Genomic DNA, 22307 nt, shown 5'->3' with positions numbered 1-22307 from the left:
AAAAAATAAAAACACGATACTGATAATAAAAAAACCGATACCGATAATTATTACATTTTAACGCATTGATCGGCCGATAATATCGGCAGACCGATATTATCGGACATCTCTAATTATAAGACTTATATACGGCTTTTCATTTTTTGCGGCTCCAGACAGATTTATTTTTTGTATTTTTGGTCCAATATGGCTCTTTCAACGTTTTGGGTTGCCGACCCCTGGGTTAAAAGAAAAGTAAATCCTGATGTAATAAATTGTGCATTATGTAAAGTTGTTTATTGGTGTGATTATTACATTATCTATTAGTGTACATGTGTATGCTATATTACTGCAAATACTTAGTAAGTATAGTAAGAATCAAGTGCGCATTTTCTGTCACCAAGTTTTGAGCAAATCAATGACTTGCAGTTAAGTATAAAACGTTTAAAAACGTTCCTGGCTGACATTCTGACAACAAAATTGCATTTGTGTCCAAATATTGGGGTATTTTCTTAAGCAAATCTTAATTATGCAAGAGAGTAAAAATCTGTGATTAATCACAATTAATCACAACTCAAGAGCGTAGTTAATCTGATTTTACAAAACCCAAAAACCAGTGAAGTTGGCACGTTGTGTAAATGGTAAATAAAAACAGAATACACTGATTTGCTAATCCTTTTCAACCTACATTTAATTGAATAGACTGCAAAGACAAGATACTTAACGTTTGAACTGGAAAACTGTTGTTATTTTTTGCAAATTTTAGCTCATTTGGAATTTGATACCTGCAACATGTTTCAAAAAAGCTGGCACAAGTGGCAAAATTGATAATACAGTCATCACACAAGATAATCACATTGGTTGTTATCATCAGTCATCAACAATAGAGAACAGACAGAGAGAGAGAGAGAGAGAGAGAGAGAGAGAGAGAGAGAGAGAGAGAGAGAGAGAGAGAGAGAGAGAGAGAGAGAGAGAGAGAGAGAGAGAGAGAGAGAGAGAGAGAGAGAGAGAGAGAAAACCACTGTCAGTAACTACAGTTCTTCGCTACATCTGTAAGTGCAAGTTAAAACTCTACTATGCAAAGCGAAAGCCATTTATCAACAACACCCAGAAACGCCGCCGGCTTCGCTGGGCCCGAGCTCATCTAAGATGGACTGATGCAAAGTGGAAAAGTGTTTTGTGGACTGACGAGTCCACATTTCAAATTGTTTTTGGAAACTGTGAATGTCGTGTCCTCCGGACCAAAGAGGAAAAAAACCATCCGGATTGTCATAGGCGCAAAGTGTAAAAGCCAGCATCTGTGATGGTATGGGGGTGTATTAGTGCCCAAGACATGGGTAACTTACACATCTGTGAAGGCACAATTAATGCTGAAAGGTACATACAGGTTTTGGAGCAACATATGTTGCCATCCAAGCAACGTCTTTTTAATGGACGCCCCTGCTTATTTCAGCAAGACAATGCCAAGCCACATTCTGCACGTGTTACAACAGCGTGGCTTCGTAGTAAAAGAGTGCGGGTACTAGACTGGCCTGCCTGTAGTCCAGGCCTGTCTCCCATTGAAAATGTGTGGCGCATTATGAAGCCTAAAATACCACAACGGAGACCCCCGGACTGTTGAACAACTTAAGCTGTACATCAAGCAAGAATGGGAAATAATTCCACCTGAAAAGCTTCAAAAATTGATCTCCTCTGTTCCCAAACGTTTAGTGAGTGTTGTTCAAAGGAAAGGCCATGTAACACAGTGGTAAAAATGCCCCTGTGCCAACTCTTTTGCAATGTGTTGCTGCCATTAAATTCTAAGTTAATGATTATTTGCAAAAACAATTTAAGTTTCTCAGTTGGAACATTAAATATCTTGTCTTTGCAGTCTATTCAATTTTTTGTTGTTGTTGAAAAGACTAGTTGGTACAATCCCTGGGGACTCTGCATGGCAGGGGCGTCCTCCTCCCTGAGCCAGGCTTGCACCTGACCGCATACCTAAATGAGGCTAAGTGACACTGCTGGGAGGCTTTTCCACCATTGAGACACATCTTCAGTTGTGTGCCCCAGCGTCACGGGGTGTTTCGGCCCGGCTTACCACAAGACACCCTCTGCCGAGGAAGGGCCCACCCCAGGGTGATCAAATCCCTGGGTGTGTGCATCCCATTAGGTGTTAGCCTTAGCAGCCCAGCTGGTGTCACTCCTCCTCAACCACAACCAATGGCTCGTCCTCTCTGCTGTGTTGGCCAAATCTTTAATGGCCTGTCTGTGAGCCTGCCCCCTGACTCCAACCTCCATAAGGAGCTTTGCTGTTGTGCTTGCTACAAAGCCCCTACAGCCCACCTCCACTGGGCGCACCCTTACCCTCCAGCCCAGGGGTCACCAACCTTTTTGAAAGCAAGAGCTACTTCTTGGGTAGTGATTAATGCGAAGGGCTACCAGTTTGATACACACTTAAATAAATTGCCAGAAATAGCCAATTTGCTCATTTTACCTTTAACTCTATGTTATTATTAATAATTAATTATATTTACACTTAATTGAACGGTTTAAAAGAAGACAAAACACGAAAAAAATGACAATTACATTTTGAAACATAGTTTATCTTCAATTTCGACTCTTTAAAATTCAAAATTCAACCGAAAAAAAGAAGAGAAAAACTAGCTAATTCCAATCTTTTTGAAAAAATTAAAAAAAATAATTTATGGAACATCATAAGTAATTTTTCCTGATTAAGATTAATTTTTGAATTTTGATGACATGTTTTAAATAGGTTAAAATCCAATCTGCACTTTGTTAGAATATATAACAATTGGACCAAGCTATATTTCTAACAAAGACAAATCATTATTTCTTCTAGATTTTCCAGAACAAAAATTTTAAAAGAAATTCAAAAAACTTTGAAATAAGGTTTAAATTTGATTTTACAGATTTTCTAGATTTGCCAAAATAATTTTTTTGAATTTTAATCATAATAAGTTTGAAGAAATATTTTACACATATTCTTCGTCGAAAAAACAGAAGCTAAAATGAAGAATTAAATTAAAATGTATTTATTATTCTTTACAATAAAAAAAAAATGTACTTGAACATTGATTTAAATTGTCAGGAAAGAAGAGGAAGGAATTTAAAAGGTATACGTGTTTAAAAATCCTAAAATAATTTTTAAGATTGTATTTTTTCTCTAAAATTGTCTTTCTGAAAGTTATAAGAAGCAAAGTAAAAAAATTAATGAATTTATTCAAACAAGTGAAGACCAAGTCTTTAAAATATTTTCTTGGATTTTCAAATTCTATTTGAGTTTTGTCTCTCTTAGAATTAAAAATGTCGGGCAAAGCGAGACCAGCTTGCTAGTAAATAAATAAAATTTAAAAAATAGAGTCAGCTCACTGGTAAGTGCTGCTATTTGAGCTATTTTTAGAACAGGCCAGCGGGCTACTCATCTGGTCCTTACGGGCTACCTGGTGCCCGCGGGCACCGCGTTGGTGACCCCTGCTCCAGCCTCTGTCCTCTGCCTCAGCTGCAAGGTTGGAGTACCGCAGCTTCTTGCGTTCATACGCTTCTTCGACGGCATCCTCCCACGGAACTGTCAGTTCAATAATATAGACTGTATGGCAGGTTTCAGACCATAGGACGAGGTCTGGACGCAGGGTGGTCGTTGCGATCGCCGGGGGGAAAATGAGCCTCTGATCTAAGTCGACTCGCATCTGCCAGTCCCTGGCTGCATTCAATGGGCTTAGATCAGGATTTGAAGGTCTCGTCTTCAGCTTTTCCCCCTCCCGAACAAACGCTGGTAGGTGTCGGCACACTTCCTGGTTGTTGATGTGTTGGGCATTGATGGATATCCTCCTGCACTCAAGTTTGTCAGCTAGACATCTGAGGACCTGGTTATGTCTCCACGTATATCTGCCTTGAGTGAGGCTGGTTCTACAGCCAACCATTATGTGCTTGAGTGTTGCTGGGGTTGTACACAGGGGACAGGATGGGTCCTTTCCAAACCATTGTTGTAGGTTTATGGGAGATGGTAGCGTAGCATATGTTGCTCGAACGATGAAACTCAGTCTGTTGTATTCCATGCCCCAAAGTTCGCTCCACGTGAGTTTTTTCTTTTCAATTGAATATAACTTGAAAAGGATTTGCAAATCATTGTATTCTGTTTTTATTTACAATTTACACAACGTACCAACTTCACTGGTTTTGGGTTTTGTAAAAAAAAAAAGATCTCTTGACAGCCCTAGTTGAAAGTGAAAACAAGTCAAGAACCAATGACACGTTGACTCAGTACTTCATCACACAGTCTTGATGAATGCTAAACTGCACTAGCCTGCATTCATGCAGCTGTGCGCAGCGCGATGATCTCACTGTTGTCAAGGGAATGCGGTGCAGGAGGGTGAGGTGGAGATATAAGGCTGTTGAATGTTTGCCGTTGGGGGTGAACCCACAACCACCACCACCCTGGTGACCCTTCACACAGTCCTCCTGTCCCTAGAGACCCCCTCAGCTGTAGCAGCGCACTTGTGCCTCTACTTCCTCACTGGAGGTAGTAGTAGGAGAGGGTGGTGGTCTCAGGTTACTTTCTCCTGCAGAAATCCCCTGCTATTCATCTGCACGCACACACACACAACCATACACACAACCATACACACAAATGTGACAGTGTGTGGGTCTACTGCCTAAGCATTGGCAACTGCTCAATGTGTCACTCTAACCCTTCCATGATGCAACGTTCCTTCCTTTCACCTGTCAGTTACAGCTCTCCCTTTCTTCTCCAGACTTGGTTATCTGCTAACCAAAAATGTGGAGAACATTTGTTTGTTTTTATGTCTTTAAGCTAGCAGATACCACACAAAGTACAGCACAAGTGTCAAACTCAAGGCCCAGGGGCCGGATCTGACCCACCACTTCATTTTAAATGGCCTGCGACAGCCTAGAACTAATATGTGTACTTTATCGTTTCTTAATTATTCTTGAAGTTTGGTTATTTTATGAATGTATTATGGGTCTACTGAAAATGTGAGCAAATCTGCTGGGTCAAAAGTATACATACATTAATGTTAATATTTGGTTACATGTCCCTTGGCAAGTTTCACTGCAATAAGGCGCTTTTGGTAGCCATCCACAAGCTTCTGCTTGAATTGTTTTTCATCTGACATCACATGGACAAAGATAAGACCTTCTGGAGGAAAGTTCTGTGGTCAGATGAAACAAAAATTGAGCTGTTTGGCCACAATACCCAGAAAAATGTTTGGAGGAGAAAAGGTGAGGGCTTTAATCCCAGCGTCAAGCATGGTGGTGGTAGTATTATGCTCTGGGCCTGTTTTGCTGCCAATGGAACTGGTGCTTTACAGAGAGTAAATGGGACAATGAAAAAGGAGGATTACCTCCAAATTCTTCAGGACAACCTAAAATCTTCAGCCCGGAGGTTGGGTCTTGGGTGCAGTTGAGTGTTCCAACAGGACAATGACCCCAGACACACGTCAAAAGTGGTAAAGGAATGGCTAAATCAGGCTAGAATGAAGGTTTTAGAATGGCCTTCCCAAAGTCCTGACTTAAACGTGTGGACAATGCTGAAGAAACAAGTCCATGTCAGAAAACCAACACATTTAGCTGAATTGCACCAATTTTGTCAAGAGGAGTGGTCAAAAATTCAACCAGAAGCTTGTGGGTGGCTACCAAAAGCGCCTTATTGCAGTGAAACTTGCCAAGGGACATGTAACCAAATATTAACATTAACATACGTATACTTTTGACCCAGCAGATTTGGTCATTTTCAGTAGACCCATAATACATTTATAAAATAACCAAACTTCATGAATGTTTTTTGTGACCAACAAGTATGTGCTCCAATCACTCTATCACAAAAAAATAATGTATATACGCACACATCTCAATTATCCATCAAAGTGTACAATTACAACAACAAAAACTGGCAGCTCGGTTGCCAGAATTTTACCATATTAAAATAGTGGTCCCGTTTCATATACCAAAGACTATTAAAATGGGACCCATTACCTCCCTGCTTGGCACTCAGCATCAAGGGTTGGAATTGGGGGTTAAATCACCAAAAATTATTCCCGGGCGCGGCCACCGCTGCTGCCCACTGCTCCCCTCACCTCCTAGGGAGTGATCAAGGGTGATGGGTCAAATGCAGAGAATTATTTCGCCACACCTAGTGTGTGTGTGACGATCATTGCTACTTTAACTTTAATAAACCGGAAAACAATAACTGAACATTTCACCGCAAAAAAACAATGGTACTGTTTTTCAATTTACGTTAATATGCTATAAAAATCACTGTAAATTTACTGTAAAATTATGGCGAATGAGCTGCCAGTTTTTTATGCAAAATCTACAGATTGTTTTTACAGTGTACGTAAATATCTAAGGGCGGCCATAATGGCCCTCGATAAAAACACGTTTGAAAACCCTGACATAGAGGATGCTACAAAATGATGGCGTTTTAGATCCAGAAGTGGTAGTGAAGTGACTATGTCGTGCAGAAATGGCAGAGAATGTTATAGAGCTGTGGCGTTGAGCAGACAGACCAAACAGTGCACTCTGTCACCATGGTAACAAAAGCCTGGCTACCTCCTCTAGTCCCTCGACTTTCCTTCAAGAGAGAGTTGGGGCTGATTAGACGGATGGATGGATTTGATGGGTGGGGGTGGACCGGTGGAGTGTGGGTGTAGTTGAAGTCGTAAGGGTGTGAATGAGTGCCATTGCATTGCAGTGAGAAGTGGTGCTAAAAATACTCACATGACACATGGGCTCTATTTCGCAAACACACACACGTAGGTAAACATGGCCAATGACTTACTATAATCGCACTCCACCAGTAATTAATTCTGAGTAGAACTTTGCCAGTATGTAGTGGCTTGGGGCCCCAAAGAAGACGTTTTGAGACCATTTCAAAGTGAAAAAGACAGACAAGGCAAAACGAGTCAAACGGAGGTAGCATTTCACACTAGCACTACATCGCTGATGCAGCACATTACCCAAATTTATCCTGCATATTTAAGAGCAGCAAACAAGCAGCAACAAGGTAAAGGTCTATTTTGGCAGCGAAGTATAACCATCTTACAATGTTTGACTTGCATTACGAAGATTTTATTAAACACATGCAAGGACATGTTAGCATTTATCGTTTGTATGTTGATGCTAACTAGTTGTTAGTCCAAAAATCAACCCTCCTCCAATTAATACCATTTCAAATTATTGTTAAATTGTTGAATACATTGTCACTCAATTTGTCATACGTTATTAGTCTTTTTCTTTGGTCTTTATTTATCTATTCCAGAGATTTTCAGACTGTGGTACACAGTGGTAAGCGGGCTTATACTATGTGCAATTAATTTGATAAGATGCATCATTGTTCAATATTCAAACTGTGTACAACGTTACAGTGGCCAGAAATGCTAAATACATTTGTTAAATAAAACTTCTGCCTTGTTTTTAACGAATCCTTTGGCCTACTGCGCTACTGTATTTAAAATGTTGGTCATTATGGTGGTACTTTGACAGCCACGTGTTTTCTGAGGTAGGACTTAGTGAAAAAAGTTTGAGAATGACTGATCTATTCTATTAACTGGTTGTAAGACACACGTTGTTTTTTTTACTTTTAAACATATATATATATATATATATATTTTTTTAAAATATATATATATATATATATATATATTCACATATATATATATATATATACATACATACATATATATACACATACATATATAAATACACATACATACATATATATATATATATATATGTACACACACATATACATACATACACACACACACATATACATACATACACACACACACATATACATACATACATATATATACACACATACATACATACACACACATATACATACATACATATACACACATACATACATAAATGTATACATATATACATAAATGTATACGTATATATATATACATATATATATATACATATACATGTGTGTATTGATGTGTATATGTGTGTGTATATATATATATATATATATATATAAATATACACACACATATACACATCAATACACACATGTATATGTATATATATATGTATATGTATATATATATATATATATATATATATATATATATATATACATAAATGTATACGTATATATATATACATATATATATATACATATACATGTGTGTATTGATGTGTATATGTGTGTGTATATATATATATATATATATATATAAATATACACACACATATACACATCAATACACACATGTATATGTATATATATATGTATATGTATATATATATATATATATATATATATATATATATATATATATATATATATATATATATATATATATATATATATATATATATATATATACATATACATACACACATATATATATATATATATATATCTGTGATTATAAATATAAGTAATAAAGGTAATCAAAAAAATAATCTTTGTTTATTCAAACTATTTTCTCTAAAAAAAAATGCTATAAATTGTGTTTTATCCAATTAGACAATTAATCGTTTACCAAAATATTCGATAGCTGCAGCCCCGAGATGGAGTTGTGAACGCTTTGCTAAGTGCAATAGTTTACTGAACTTCAAACTTGTTACACTGGAAAATCTCACAATTTCACCAACTATATATTTCTAATTTCTAGTCAAAACACCTAAACGGACTTGATACAAGTCACAATCCCCGGAATATACATTTTTCAGCGAGACATAAGAACTTATTTGGCAATCAATCTTCTAAGGAAAGTTTGTCATAAGACACAAAACCTAAAAATACTAGTAAGTATAGCTTTAATTGCTACTTTCAAGATCATTAAACATAATGTCTTATTTCAAGAAATCTTACCAAGACACTTTTGGCAGATTTCTTTTCTCGTTACAAGCAAAAATAACTTGTGTTAGCATTATTTTTTTTAACTCTTTTTAAGAGGTGCATAGTACCAACATAGGGCCCTTATATATTACCTAAAATACCCCTATTGATTTTGAACAAAACGGTCTGAAATAAAAGGTTGCAATAGCCAGCCTATAACAACCTTGCTCTTCCAGGTGCATTCGCTAAAGAATTTAATGTATCATAAAACAAGAAGTCTATTGATTTTGAAGGATATCTAACACAAAAAGGCTTGCAGTCGCTGAGCGCCCAAGGTCAGGTAGAAGATAAACGTTTCTGTCAATGCTGAACCTTAAAATCAGCTATACATTTCTATGTATTCACTTCTAGTGATTTTAAACAAAACATTAGCCAAAGTAAAGGTGAGGTCAGGGGCCGTATTTATCAAGCTTCTTAGAATAACTCCTAAGAAGTCTGCTAAGAGTTGACTTAAGAGTAAATAAATTATTCGCTAAAAGCTGCACTTAAAAGTTAGTTATCAAGCGTCTTACTCACACTTTCAGCGAAGTGTAGGACTGAATCTTAAGTGTCACACTCAGAGCTGAATTACGACATTACTATGTGCCGTAAACGGAATTTTAGGTGACGTCATTTCTGTGTCCATAGAAATGACCAATCACGGAAGGGAATCCGTTGTCTAAGAATAAAGAAATATCTTATAAATATTTAAGTGGACAATGGGAGTGTATATTTTGACAATAAACTACAATATAATACAAAACAAACTAGTCCCCGCCCGCACCCACGCTACCGCTCCCTCTCTTCTCTCGCCCACACACTCACTGACGTCACTCACCTCACATGCTGTCACCTATTAAAGGGCCACACACATACGCTACTCTCATAACATTTTCTTTCCAATTCATTAATTAGGCAACTAATTTGAAACTGGTGTGGGTGGCTCTATATATACTAGCCCACTGCAGCCACATGCAGAAATCAACAAGGAATCGAAAATGATTAAATCTGTGACAAAAATAATACCTGCTCTGTCTAAACGATACCGTTTGATCAGCTGCTCGTCATCAAACAAAGCCAGGACATCCTTCCGCTCCCTGAACGTTCGCGCACGTCTCTCTCGCCTCAGTGCCATCCCCTGCTGGCAACTCCTAACCACTTAAGACACCTCTGAAGGTCTCTTAAATATCGTGGAGAGTAGGAGTGATTCTTAGACTTAAGAACGTTGATAAATAGCTTTTATTCTTAAGTTTGAGAGTAGGACTAAATTTTGCAAATTCTCAGGACTTAAGTGTACACTCTAAGACGCTTGATAAATACGGCCCCAGGTAAATAAATACATGTTGTTGTCTGGGCTGTTTTCCAGCGGCCGTACTTATCAAGCTTCTTAGAATTACTCCTAAGAAGTCTGCTAAGAGTTGACTTAAGAGTAAATAAATTATTCGCTGAAAGCTGCACTTAAATGTTAGTTATCAAGCGTCTTACTCACACTTTCAGCGAAGTGTAGGACTGAATCTTAAGTGTCACACTCAGAGCTGAATTACGACATTACTATGTGCCGTAAACGCAATTTTAGGTGACGTCATTTCTGTTTCCATAGAAATGACCAATCACGGAAGGGAATCCGTTGTCTAAGAATAAAGAAATATCTTGGAAATATTTAAGTGGACAATGGGAGTGTATATTTTGACAATTAACTACAAAATAATACAAAACAAACTAGTCCCCGCCGGCACTCACGCTACCGCTCCCTCTCTTCTATCGCCCACACACTCACTGACGTCACTCACCTCACGGCCACACACATACGCTACTGTCATAACATTTTCTTTCCAATTCATTAATTAGGCAACTAATTTGAAACTGGTGTGGGTGGCTCTATATATACTAGCCCACTGCAGACACATGCAGAAATCAACAAGGAATCGAAAAGTATTAAATCTGTGACAAAAATAATATCCGCTCTGTCTAAACAATACCGTTTGATCAGCTGCTCGTCATCAAAAAAAAAAAAACATTGTTCCGTTCCCTGAACGTTCGCGCACGTCTCTCTCGCCTCAGTGCCATCCCCTGCTGGCAACTCCTAACCACTTAAGACACCTCTGAAGGTCTCTTAAATATCGTGAAGAGTAGGAGTGATTCTTAGACTTAAGAACGTTGATAAAAAGCTTTTATTCTTAAGTTTGAGAGTAGGACTAAATTTCGCAAATTCTCAGGACTTAAGTGTAAAATGGCACTCTAAGAAGCTTGATAAGTACGGCCCCAGGTGTATTAGGCTACCGATGTTTTGATGATCACTGGTTTACAGTGCAAGTGTTTTTTGTCCGTAATCTGATCCAAATATTTCAATGAAGACCTAATCAACTGAAAACTTCTGTTGTATAAGAAACAATGTAAATCTGAATAATCTGTTCCAGACACCCAAACATATCAACACGAGCTACACAAAGAACAACAAGTTATTTATTGAATCTAATAGTGTTTCTCGCTTCCTGGCACTGGCAACTTACTTTCGTGGGTTATTCTGCTGCTCTATTTAAAAAAAAGCAAGAAAAAAAAAAAGCACAGAGACTGAGTCCTCAACACGTAGGATTCTTTGTTTGGGCACTCGATTCCACAGAATGAGACACGGGCAAACAGTCTAGTATGCTATGCGTAACGTACAGTATGGTATACTTAAACCAAGGTCAAATGTAGGGGACAATTTGGTTGAAAACTACATCATATAAAAAGTGGGCTATACAAAAACTGTGGTAGTAATTTTGAACTTTTATATCAAGGGTGTTCATCATTTCTCCTCTAAGGGCTGCCATACTGAAAAGTCAAAGCATGTGGGGGACATTTTAATATGTTATTTTGTTAAAAAACCTCAAAACAGACATCAAATATATCTAAAGACAAACATTTGTGTCAGCTTTGTGTTACAGCCAACAATTATTATTTAAAGTTAAAGTACCACTGATAGTCACACGCACACTAGGTGTGGTGAAATTACTCTCTGCATTTGACCCATCCCCTTGTTCCACCCCCCGTGAGGTGAGGGGAGCAGTGAGCAGCAGCGGTGGCCGCGCTCAGGAATCATTTTGGTGATTTAACCCCCAATTCCAACCCTTGATGCTGAGGTAATGGGTCCCATTTTTATAGTCTTTAGGTATGACTCGGTTTGAACTCACGACCGACCGATCTCAGGGCGGACACTCTAACCACAAGGCCACTGAGCAGTTATTAGTTATTAGTAGGGATGATACTCGAAACCGGTTTTCCCGGTTGTTTGATAAGAAAAGAACCGAGTCCTCGGACTCGAATCCCTTTTTGAGAACCGGTACCCGTTATCGAGACCACTATAGTAAAGGAAAAGAGTTGATTCTTTATTCGAATCCCGTCCCGACCAGAAATGCTCCGTGGGACATCACAAGAAATGATGTCACGTAGCTCAGTCATTAGGCGCAGATAGCGAAAGCAGGAAAACAATGGACGGGAAAAAGCGCTCCAAGGTGTAATAAAGTTCCAAACAAAAGCTATAATCCATCGAATAACTTTACTGAGAGATTTTAGCAGGGTAAAACACATAAACGGACACTTTTACGACCAACCGGAAACATAGCAACCAGGCTAGCAACGCACCTCCTTTACGGCAGCTGTCGCAACTTTCTTAAAGCAACCGCAGCACATACATATATATACAACATATCTCCCTTTTTTAACTTTTGTTTTTCTTTCCTTGTAAACAAAACAAAATCACACTGTAGATGTGTTGTCTGTCTAATTATAAATAATGTAGACGAGGTGTGTTGGCTGAGTTCTTGATGTTTACTTTCACAGCGTGGCAACATGCAACACTTTTCGGGGCTACCGCGCATGCTCGTAACTCCCGTTGCATGCTGGGTAGTGTAGTTGTTATATTCTCTAGCTCATAACATTTTTCCCCCATAAAGAAATAATGTTAACTCAATAAAGTGTATTTCTTTTTTTAGCTTTAACTTTTCATTTTTTAGCATTGCAACTACATTTGCAAAGAACTTTTCTCTTCATAGAATTTTCTTTCAATAAAGAAATAAAGTGCAAAAATGTCAAAGCATCATAACAAACAGTTATGTCAAATAGCAGCAGAAGTGCACTTTTTGGAGAGCTGTATTATTTTCAGTTTTGTGCCCAAGGGACTGATTTTATTTAACACTATATTATTATTTATACACCTATAGTGATCACAGAGACAGGTTGTTTTTGTGTTACTGTATATATTTGTTTCTCTGAAAAATCCCACTTAATATACTTTGGGTAACAACAGTCAATATTTATTTATTTTATTTTTTTAGGTGGGTAACCGTCAATATTTATTTATTTATTAGATTTTATTTTTTTATTATATAATAAAAGTGAGCTTTTGTTAAACCAAATATTGTGTGTTTTTTTCCATATACAACAACCTATCTGGACTCGATAAGAGAATCGATAAGGAATCGGTTCGATAAGAGGATTCGATAATAGGCTCGAACTCGATAATTTCTTATCAAACATCATCCCTAGTTATTAGTATCGACATTATTTTCTCATTACATTGTGTTTGCCCTTTTTCTTACATTTGTACTTTTTTTTAAATTTTATTTTGACAATGCAGGCTACCTGTGGCCCCCGGGCCACACATTGGACACGCCTAGTTACAGTACAGGCCAAAAGTTTGGACGCACCTTCTCATATCAATGTGTTTTCTTCATTTTCATGACTATTTACATCGTAGATTGTCACTGAAGGCATCAAAACTAGGACACCTGTGAAGTGAAACCCTTTTCAGGTGACTACCTCTTGAAGCGCATGGAGAGAATGCCAAGAGTGTGCAAAGCAGTAATCAGAGCAAAGGGTGGCTATTTTGAAGAAACTAGAACATAAAACATGTTTTCAGTTATTTCACCTTATTTTGTTAATAACTCCACGTGTTCATTCATAGTTTTGATGCCTTCAGTGACAATCTACAATGTAAATAGTCATGAAAATAAAGAAAACCCATTGAATGAGAAGGTGTGTCCACACTTTTGGCCTGTACTGTATATACACACAATCTATACCAGTCTTCAATCGTTCAAAGATATTTGTTATTCTGTGTAGAAAACCAAGACCTCTATTTAGTTTGAATCATATCCAGGATTAAAAAAACGCAATTAGTGAAAGTTTAAAGGTCAATTACAGACATTTTGTCTTTCCACGGCGGCATTTCAACACAGAAAAATGACTGCTTAATGCCAGAGCACACAAGTTTGGGGACTACTTTCAATCTATTTTTCTCACTAGCTGTTTTCTGCCACAGATTTTTCTGCTAGCTTTAACGCAGTCTGTCTGTTTCTGTGGTGACGAATTCCTTTAACCCGACGACGTCTGTCCTCTCTCACCCTGAAAACTCACTTACACTTGACAGCATCTCACCTGCCTGTGTGTGTGTGTGTGTAGCCGGCAAAGACAGACTAATGAGTTTTTGCACTCCAGTTCTCATCATGTATCCACTTCTCGATGTCAGCCGCATGCTAAGTGGGGGGTCATGAAGTGTGTACAGTGAAGTCGTGCAGGCCGAGCGCGTGCGGAGCACTAAGTGAAAAGATTCCAATCCAAAACACACAGATTTGACAGCATGTCTGAGTCAAAGCAAAGACCCTGAACACGTGTTGAAGCTGATGTCATGCACCAGTACGTCTGGGGTCCTGCGTCTGGATGTAATTACCGCTATCTAGGTTCGGGGATAGCATTGGGGGTTCAGGCTGGGGGGGTGGAAATCAAACAATGACAAACAATTCCAGATGTCTTTTGGAGATGATCGAGTCGGCAAAGAGCCGCGGATGAGAACCATACGAGCTGGCACGCCGTGCGAATGATGCAAAACGAGGGGGTTTCCAGCCTCACGCAGATCGTAAATACTGTTAATGGCGGCGATTATGGTCTGAGTGTCTACGACTTAAAGGGCTACAGAGTGTTGCACAATTAAAATTGTGGGACCACAACTGCAGTTATTACCACATTGACTTTTAACAGAAGAGCGGAAGACTTAGAAATTGTCTATGGGTGTTCTCATTCACTAGGTCATCGTATTCTCAACGTAATCGAGCGCAACTTGATTGTTCAGTTTGTCCAAAAGATGTTTCGCCTTCCATCCGAGCAGGCTTCATCAGTTCATGCTCATAGACTGTGGTTAGAAATGACCAATTGAAGATCAGTTCAGGTGTGATCAATTGAATTGCATGAGAAGACTTGGAATTATCCGGTTAGTCAAAGTCCTCAAAATGAAATTCATGTTCAAAGTACTGGTATCTTGGGTTTTTTCATAGTATTCAGTAAGGATGTCCGATAATATCAGACTGCCGATATTATCGGCCGATAAATGCTTTAAAATGTGATATCGGAAATTATCGGTTCGGTTTTAAAAACTAAAATGTATGACTTTTTAAAACGCCGCTGTGTACACGGACGTACCTTAAAAGGCACTGCCTTTGCGTGCCGGCCCAATCACATAATATCTACGGCTTTTCACACACACAAGTGAATTCCATGCATACTTGGTCAACAGCCATACAGGTCACACTGAGGGTAGCCGTATAAACAACTTTAACACTGTTACAAATATGCGCCACACTGTGAACCCACACCAAACAAGAATGACAAACACATTTTGGGAGAACATCCGCACCGTAACACAACATAAACAACAGAACAAATACCCAGAACCCCTTGCAGCACTAACTCTTCCGGGACGCTACAATATACACCCCCCGCAATCCCCCCCGCCCCCACCTCAACCCCGCCCACCCCAACCTCCTCATGCTCTCTCAGGGAGAGCATGTCCCAAAATCCAAGCTGCTGTTTTGAGGCATGTTAAAAAAAAATAATGCACTTTGTGACTTCAATAATAAATATGGCAGTGCCATGTTGGCATTTTTTTCCATAACTTGAGTTGATTTATTTTGGAAAACCTTGTTACATTGTTTAATGCATCCAGCGGGGCATCACAACAAAATTAGGAATAATAATGTGTTAATTCCACGACTGTATATATCGGTATCGGTTGATATCGGAATCGGTAATTAAGAGTTGGACAATATCGGAATATCGGATATCGGCAAAAAAGCCATTATAGGACATCTCTAGTATTCAGTAATTAACAAAGATATTTGCTAAAACTTCTACGTCTGTTATGGTACGGCCAAACATTGTAATAAACATGCGTTTTTAATTCAATAAAGTACAACTCTTTCCTCTCTCCACTGTTTTGCCAACAAGTCTTCAATAGTTTCCGTGTAATATTTGTTTGTCATTTTTTATTTTGTGGTGTATGGAATAAATCAATTGGCTTTGCCTTACTTCTTGTGGAATAAATGCTTTGGTTTCTGTGCGATTCGTTCTTCTTTGTAAGACTTTTTGGAACAGATGACTAGCAAAACTTAGGTATTAACAACCTACAGAACAGGTGTCAAACTCAAGGCCCGGGGGCCAGATGTGGCCCGCCTCGTCATTTTATTTGGCCCTCAAAAGCCTGAAATAATATGAATCAATATCAATTAGTAAATGTATTCTTTCTTAAAAATATATATGTACTCCATGTAATCACAAATTATGTTAACTTAAATATTCTCTAATTGTGCAAAAATGTATGATCAAACATTCAAACCATTTTTTAAATAGAAATAAATACTAACAATAATGATTTCAAAGCAAGTTACCCATCAAATGGTGCAATGTAAAAGTAGCAATAGATTTCATGGTAAAATGTACTATGGTTTTTACAGCATTTTTCTCTAAATGAAAAAACTGTACTTTTTTTTTACTGCAATAAACTGTGGTGCCGTTTTGGCATTTACAGTAATACACTGAAAAATCTACAGTTGTTGATTTGTGGTACAAACAAACAAACTGGCAGCTCAGGTGCCAAAATGTTACTGTAAAATTGCATTTTTTTTATTTACAGTAAAAAAAACTAATGTAAATTTTACAGTAAAATTCTGGCAACTGAGCTGCTTTTTTTTAACCATAAAAACAGCAGTACTGTTTCTCCATTTACAGTAACACTTTTGAGGTGAAATTATTGCAACTTACCATATTTTTTATACATTTTAGTAAAAAACAAATCAACTGATAAAATGCTTGAAAAATTGTGTAATAATAATAAGTGCGATGTGGCCCTCAGTGAAAACGACTTTGACACCCCTGACTTACAGTAAGGAAGGGATTCATACGGCCCCATTCCTGGGTGGATCTCGCATGAAAAGAAGGTGTGGGGTTAATCATTTTGCAATGCAGTCTGCTGAAAATGATGAAGAGTGACACTCTACATAGCTACTGATGCTGTGGTCAAAGTACGATATGCAACAAAACACATTTTCAGATATTCAACACTTTACTGCAATCTAGCGGCTAAAGTGGATAGTGCACCACCCCCTAATTTGTCACATTTCATGTGTCAGGTAAACCGCGATGAATGGGGCCATATTAATCTTCTTCCTACTGTATAACACAAGTGTCAAACTCAAGAACCGGGAACCACATCTGGCCCGCCACGACATTTTATATGGCCCGTGAAAGCCTGGAAATACTTTGCATCTATAAAGTACTTTATCTTTTTTAACTAAATGTCTTAGTTCTTTCCATTTTGACAAAAACAATAAATGTACTGCATGCAAATGCATGTAGTTTAAACTGTAATAGTATCTAATAATGCAACACATATCGTAATATAGTAGATTCCAAACCTGTTTTTAAAAAAAATTTATATTTGCTTGACTTATAATTTTAAAGCAAGTTATTCATCAAATTGTACAAAGGACAATATATTCTACAGTAAAATTCTGGCGACTGAGTTGTCAGTTTTTACTGTAAAATCTAATGTGTTTTTTTTACAGCACATTACTGTAAATGTGAAAGGAGTACCACTGTTTTTATTGTAAAATTCTGCCAACTGAGCTGCCATTTTTTTTACCGTTAAAAAAAACTGTCGTACCGATTTTCCATATACAGCAATACATTGTAATAACAACAGTACATTTTATGGTAAAAAAAATGGCAACTCAATTGACAGAATTTTACTATAAAAATAAAAAACAGTCGCGCTCTTCTCCGTTTACAGTAATCTACTGTAAAAAAAAAAAAAAAACACTGTAAATTGTACAGTAAAATTCTGGTAAATAAGTTGCCAGTTTTTTTATGTAAAAAACAGTGGTACTATTCTTCCATTTACAGTAATATGCTGTAAAAACCACTGTAAGTGCAATCTATCTATAGATGTTTAGAGTGTCTGTGAAAAAAATCCAAACATATAGGCAATTCATCCATCCATCCATTTTCTACCGCTTATTCCCTTCGGGATAGCGGGGGGCGCTGGAGCCTATCTCAGCTACAATTGAGCGGAAGGCAGGGTACACCCTGGACAATTCGCCACCTCATCACAGGGCCAACACATATAGACAGACAACATTCACACTCACACACTAGGGCCAATTTAGTGTTGCCAATCAACCTATCCCCAGGTGCATGTCTTTGGAAGTGGGAGGAAGCCGCAATTATGTAATAATATCATGAGGCGAAACCTTCTACATTTATATTCATATATTATTGATTGTTACAAGCGGCCCTCTGCGGGCAGCCATAACTGCAATGTGGCCCTCAATGAAAACAAGTTTGACACTGCTCTCCTATAAGATCCTTAATTGTATAATCCGCAGTCCAATAATCTTTGTTCCATCCATATAACGACTCTCTGGAAAAGGCCAATTAAGTGGCTGTCAGATGTGAGTCTAGTGCAGCTGCTCTATTTTACTAACAGTATATCATCAGCAGTAATTAGTGTGACAATGCTCATCAAAGATTTCCTCAGTGATTAAAAGCTCTCTGGCGTCTAAATACAAAAGAGGGAAAAGTTCAATGCGTCATCTGTTATCACTTTAATAGCATGCGGGAGAAGGGTTCTTGTCTAGGAGATTTTCCTCAAAGTATATACACTACCGTTCAAAAGTTTGGGGTCACCCAAACAATTTTGTGGAATAGCCTTCATTTCTAAGAACAAGAATAGACTGTCGAGTTTCAGATGAAAGTTCTCTTTTTCTGGCCATTTTGAGCGTTTAATTGACCCCGCAAATGTGATGCTCCAGAAACTCAATCTGCTCAAAGGAAGGTCAGTTTTGTAGCTTCTGTAACGAGCTAAACTGTTTTCAGATGTGTGAACATGATTGCACAAGGGTTTTCTAATCATCAATTAGCCTTCGGAGCCAATGAGCAAACACATTGTACCATTAGAACACTGGAGTGATAGTTGCTGGAAATGGGCCTCTGTACACCTATGTAGATATTGCACCAAAAACCAGACATTTGCAGCCAGAATAGTCATTTACCACATTAGCAATGTATAGAGTGTATTTCTTTAAAGTTAAGACTAGTTTAAAGTTATCTTCATTGAAAAGTACAGTGCTTTTCCTTCAAAAATAAGGACATTTCAATGTGAACCCAAACTTTTGAACGGTAGTGTATCTTCAACATTTTCTTAGCAGGATTATTAAATGTTTAAAAGATTTCTGCACACTATTTAGCGCTAAATTACACAAAATGTTATTCGATTTTTAACAAAACGTGAAATTTGCAAAAAACTTTGAAAAATAATTACGCAAAACTGTATTAGATGACTAAATTTAATTATACTTTGCAAATTACCACAACACTACCAAGATAACTGAACATTTTTAGTTACCAGGATTATGTGAAAACCATAAATTTAGTAGTTTCCAGCATTACATGAAAACTATAAACTTGGTAATTACAAAGTTTATTTCAAAAATGACACTTTGCAGTTACCAGGATTATGTGAAACCCATACATTTTGTAGTTACCAAGATTAGGTGAAAACTATTAAATACGGTAGTCACCAGGATTATGTCAAAACAATATTTTTTGTGTTTTAATAGATTATGCAAACCCTATAAATTGAGTACATTTTATTAAGTTTACCAAAAGTCCAAGAAAGTTTGTATTTACCAAGATTACCAAACTGCTCTGCTGTTTTTGTCAAAATGTCATCAGGATAACTGAAATTTTGTAGTTACCAGGATTATGTGAAAAGTAAATCATGAACGTTGTAGTTTCAGGTTTAGATGAAAACTATGAAACTTGGTAATTACCAGCATTATGTGATAACCATCAATATGTCGTTACCAGGGTCACATGAAAACAAATGAAACTTGGTAGTTACCAGAATTATGTGAAAACTGTTTTCTTTTTTAACTACCAGGATTACGTGAAAACTATAAAAGTTAGTAGTTGCCCGGCTTGAGAAAACCATGGATGTTGTAGTTACCAGGATTCCGTGAAAACTGAAACATTGTAGTTACCAGGGTTATGTGAATATAATAAACATATTCAATGGATGGCAACTGGATTGTCTGGTTTGTCTTAGAAGACGTTTCGCCGCTCACCCGAGTAGGCTTCATCTGTTTGTACTCGTACACTTAGATTCGTCAGGTAGTTACCAGGACTACATGAAAACTATTAAACTTGGCAGTCACCAGGATTACATGAAAACAATGAAACTTGGTAGTCACCGGGATTACATGAAAAACTATGAAATTTGGTAACTAAAGGCCTACTGAAAGCCACTACTACCGACCACGCAGTCTGATAGTTTATATATCAATGATGAAGTCTTAACATTGCAACACATGCCAATACGGCCGGGCTAGATTAGTAAAGTGCAACTTTAAATTTCCCGCGAAATATTCTGCTGAAAACGTCTCGGTATGATGACGTTTGCGCGTGACGTCACGGATTGTAGCTGACATTTTGGGACAGCATTGTGGCCAGCTATTAAGCCGTCTGTTTTCATCGCAAAATTCCACAGTATTCTGGACATCTGTGTTGGTGAATCTTTTGCAATTTGTTTAATGAACAATGAAGAGAGCAAAGAAGAAAGCTGTAGGTGGGAAGCGGTGTATTAGCGGCCGGCTGCAGCAACACAAACACGTAGCGGCTACGTCGTAGCCGGTCTGTCATTGTTTACATTCCCGAACGATGACAGTCAAGCTTTACCATTGGCCTGTGGAGAACTGGGACAACATAGACTCTTACCAGGAGGACTTTGAGTTGGATACGCATGCTTGTGGAGATTGTACAACAGAGACTCTTACCAGGAGGACTTTGAGTTGGATACGCGCTAACGTGAGTACGTAGCTGCGGCTTCCAAACATTTGATCGCTTGCCCGTACGTGAGTGTGTTGTGCGGGTGTTTGATTTGTATTGGCGGGTTATATGGACGGGAGGGGGGAGGTGTTTGCTATGCGGGATTAATTTGTGGCATATTACATATAAACCTGGTTGTGTTGTGGCTAATAGAGTATATATATGTCTCGTGTTTATTTACTGTTTTAGTCATTCCAAGCTGAATATCAGGTCCCACCCGCCTCTCACAGCATCTTCCCTATCTGAATCGCTTCCACTGCCCTCTAGTCCTTCACTCTCACTTTCCTCATCCACGAAGCTTTCATCCTCGCTCAAATTAATGGGGTAATCGTCGCTTTCTCGGTCCGAATCGCTCTCGCTGCTTGTGGCCATTATTGTAAACAATGTGCAGATGTGAGGAGCTCCACAACCTGTGACGTTACGCTACTTCCGGAACAAGCAAGGCTTTTTTATCAGCGACAAAAAGTTGCAAACTTTATCGTCGATGTTCTCTACTAAATCCTTTCAGCAAAAATATGGCAATATCGCGAAATGATCAAGTATGACACATAGAATGGATCTGCTATCCCCGTTTAAATAAGAAAATCTCATTTCAGTAGGCCTTTAAAAGGATTACATGAAAACTATGAAACCAAGTTTCGATTGAATGCCCTGAAATGACAATGACCTGGAAGAATGAGAATATTCATAGACATCATAAGCATAGTTGCCAGGATTGTGTGAATATCATAAACATTGTGGTTGCCAGGATTGTGTGAGTACCATAAGCGTTGTGGTTACCAGGATTGTGTGGATAACACAAAACGTTGTGGTTACCGGATTGTGTGAATACCATAAACGTTGTGGTTACCAGGATTGTGTGAATATCAAACTTTGTAGTTACCAAGAATACGTGAAAACCCAAACATTGTAGTTGTCAGCATTATGTGAAAACTATTAAAACTTTGTAGTCACTAGAATTAAATTTAAAACAAATTTATGTGTGTGTTTTATTATGCAGAATGCTATTACACTACAAATGTATACTAACTTCTATATTTACCAAGATTAAAGACATACTGTGCTGATTTCCATTGAAATTTGTCAGGATAACTTAACATGATTACGTGAAATCTATTAAATTTTGTAGTTACAAGTATTGTGAGAACCATAAATGTTGTAGTTACTAGAGTTACATTAAACTATTAAACTTGGTAGTTACCAGAATTAGGTGAAAATGTAAACATTGTAGTTACCAGAATTGTGTGAATACCATCAATTCTGTAGTTACCAG

This window comes from Entelurus aequoreus, linkage group LG11 (genome assembly GCF_033978785.1).
Source record: "Entelurus aequoreus isolate RoL-2023_Sb linkage group LG11, RoL_Eaeq_v1.1, whole genome shotgun sequence".
Lineage (NCBI taxonomy): Eukaryota > Metazoa > Chordata > Actinopteri > Syngnathiformes > Syngnathidae > Entelurus > Entelurus aequoreus.
The sequence above is the reverse complement of the archived record's forward strand: the minus strand, read 5'-3'. Positions refer to the sequence as shown.